Below are 3,722 nucleotides of genomic sequence, written 5' to 3' on the forward strand. Positions count from 1 at the left end.
GGGTCTCGAACCCGTGGGCTCAGGCAATCCACTCACCTCAGCCTCCCAAAGGCGCAGAATCACAGGCTGAGCCACTTACTGGATATCGAGGTGGGGGGTGAAAGATGAGATGCCCTGTGGTCACTGGTCAAGGCAATGCTAGGATACTGAGTTATTTCATAGTACTGGGAATAGGAAGGTCAACAATCCTGAAGGTGGGAACCTCTTTGATTTACTTCTGTCCTGTTTTCTTCCAGAGAAACCCTTGTCTGTTGCTCTCCGTGGTCTTTCTCTTTAGCCTTCAGGGATTTATTTATTTATTTTTCCATGATCTGCCTTAGCTACATCTGAAGCCAGTGTGGAGGAGTATGACCTTGTATGATGGTGAATAATCCTTTCATCTTGCCTTCTTCTGCTGCAGAGTTGGAAAAGCAGTTGCTTGTTTGTGTCTTTAACTGCTAAATCTTCTACTGTGTGACCTCTTTTATGCTACAGTTGAATTGCATGTAGTTAAATTTCAGATCTATGTGCTCTAGTCATTTCCTTGGGTCAGTAACCGCACCCAATTTTATCTCCTAGACCTCGTTTTCAAGTATTTCACTTTCCTCTCCTCAATCACTCTTCTGTCTTCTCTTAAGGACTGACACCCTGAAATGACTGGGCATGATGAGGAAGACCACACCTTAATCTGGTCTTTGCTGGAAGGCTGATCTTTTGGTGCCACTCAAAAGATTTTCTCAGTCCCATTTCTTACTGCCCAAGTTTAGAAATAGTACAACCCTTTTAGGCCTCAATATACTGAACATTTGTTACTTTTATATTTTCTTGAGCTCAGCTTTTTCTGGGAATGTCTTGAAAAAGTTTTCCAATAAATGTCCCTTATACCAGGGTTCTAGTTCTTCCCATTCATCTCCCCTAAGTCTCCTGATACTGTGGACACATGATCTATTTCCTAAGCTATTGCAAGGAACAATTTTAACAAATATTTGTCACTGCACATCACAACACCTTATATCAATTTTTTCTTTCTCTCATGCTGCCCACTCATGAAGTTATTGCATATCCTCCTTCTCTCTCTCTCTCTCTCTCTCTCTTCCTTTCTTTCTGCTGAACTCCATTCCAGGTTCAAATTTCTATGTTCGTTAGAATTGGGTAACTGCTCTAAGCAACGATCCCAAATGAACTCAGTACTTACACTCACACAAAAAAGTGTATTTCTCATTCATGAAAATTCCAATGCAGATATTACCAGTCAGACAATCTTCTTTTGTAGCACTCCTCAAAATGATGAATCATGGATCTATGCTCCTTCATTCTTGGGATACCCTGGCTTCTAGAATTCAGAGTCCTGTGTTGGATCCCATGTAGTCATCTGTCCAATAAGCAAAGAGAGAATACTTCATGAGTACTGTTCTTTTCAGTGTCTTTCAAGTGATTGAAGTAACTTTCAATAATAACTGTTCAATATTTTTTGTTTGATACTATTTTAAAATACAGACTGCTGCTGGGAGAAGTAATATATCAATTGACTACCATCTTTAATCACTGAGGGGAAGAATGGCACCAAGTAAATACTGGAAGTCTTGGGAGAACAGGAGAACATGTGTATGAGGGATGGGAATAAAAAAAGAATGCAAACGGTGGGGAAAAAAAGAATGGACTTAAAGTCAAAGACGAATGTGACTCATTTCAATTTTTTCAGTAAAGTAGTAATGCCTGAAGAAGTATAGAAAATAAAGACAGAAGTGGATATGGACAATATAGGAAAAGTAAATTCTTTCAGAATTTTCTGTTAGCATTAAATTGCTGCTAATTTTAATGCTAGTGAAAAGTCATAGATGTGCAATGTAGGAAATAAGCCATAACTACAAATATGTTTAATATGCAACATAAATGGATTATGATAAATATATATTTAACTTTTAAAATTTGTCAACTGAACTAATTAAAGATCAATTTAGATAGTACCCAATAACTAAACTGAGTAGGAATGGTATATCTATTCAAAGAAACATTGTGCAGTCATTTTAATGATGGTCACATAAACTGCCTCATAAGCCTTTCTCATTTCACAGTAACATTTCTTGTAATTACAGAGCATATATAATTTAATAGCCTTCCTGCTTTTCTATTTTATGTGAAAATTACATTTTCACCTGTACAGGGGAGAAGTGTATCTAGATATATTGAAACCATCTTAGCTTCTTAAGGTGTAGACTCACAGTTAACTGCCTGGAAAATTTAGCAATGGAAGCAGCAAAACTAAATAAATGAGATATACAGTTCATTCCTTTAGGTCATTTGTTTCTTGAATAATCTGGCTTAAACTTTTTTTGTCATTGTTGTTATGGTTGTTGTTGTTTTAAAACTCACATTTGGTTTAGCCTTCCCAACGATCATGCAGCTACCAAGTTCTCATATTAATATTGTCTGGAAATCTTCTGTACTGCTGAGCTACTTAGTGTAAGTATCTGAAAATCAGAAAACCAAGTTCAGTGATCATATTTTCTCGGATATGACATCTCTCAGGGATGCATAGATTTATGGATCTCTTCTAAAGAATTGGCTTCAGAGTAATTCTAGGATGTCCCAGGTGCGAAGGTATCAAGACTGAGAAGGTGTCAACTGGCTGCATAAAAGAACGAGAGAGGTGGTTGACAAAGACTGTGGGGAACCTCGTCCACCTCATGTCACTGACATCAAATGCGTGAACACGCACACCTGCACACTCACATGCAATATTGATATGCAACACTATTTGGTGATTTGGCTTTCTATAGTCCCTGACAAGGAGTGCCTCATAGTTTCCAAATAAATACATCTTTTCCCTCAAGACTGTCATAAAATAAAAGTGGCATTGACTCCAGGTGCTTGCATAGTTGTATAATGGAAGGATACAAATCCTTTGAATGTTTTCTACCAATTATACGTTTTGGATTCTAACGCTTACCTAGGGTATTATCATAATAATAGTTTAAATCATTTTATAACCTTTAAAAATGTTTCAGAAAGTACAAACAAATAAGTGTTTTTAGTCTGGAATTCATTATGTAATTGCTTACCAAACTAAGGTCGCTTGAATTCTAAGTGACTATGTACTTACTATTTACAAAAACCCAATACACATTCTGACAAATTCACTTCATGTTATTACACTAGCTGCACAATTTCTTTATGATGATCAATATCTGCAAAGAAAAATCACAACCAGCCGGGCTCGGTGGCTCAGCCTATAATCCTGTGTCTTTGGTAGGCTGAGGTGAGTGGATTGCCTAAGCCCTCAGGCTCGACACCGGCCTGGGCAGTGAGACCTCATCTCTACAATAAATCAAAAATTCAGCTGGGCGTGGTAGTGCACGCCTCTAGTTCCAGCTACTTGGAAGGCTGAGGCGGAAGGATCGCCGGAGCCCAGCAGGTCAAGGCTGCGGTGGCTGGGAGCGGCCACTGCACTCCAGTCTGGGCAACAGAGTGAGACTCCAACTCAAAAAAGAAAATAAAATAAAAATAAAATGTTAGAGTAACCTTTATCCTGAGGAAAACTGGAATTTCTTAAGGGAAAGAAAAGCTTTTACTTAGACAGTTGTATTAGATGTTCTAGCCCAAAGTATCCTAACATATTCAGACTTTTTCTTTTCTCTTTAGGATTATATGCGTCAAGCAGGAGAAGTAACGTATGCTGATGCTCACAAGGGACGCAAAAAATGAAGGGGTGATTGAATTTGTGTCTTACTCTGATATGAAAA

This window comes from Carlito syrichta, unplaced genomic scaffold (genome assembly GCF_000164805.1).
Source record: "Carlito syrichta isolate Samal-C Ts95f unplaced genomic scaffold, Tarsius_syrichta-2.0.1 Scaffold316244, whole genome shotgun sequence".
Taxonomy (NCBI): domain Eukaryota; kingdom Metazoa; phylum Chordata; class Mammalia; order Primates; family Tarsiidae; genus Carlito; species Carlito syrichta.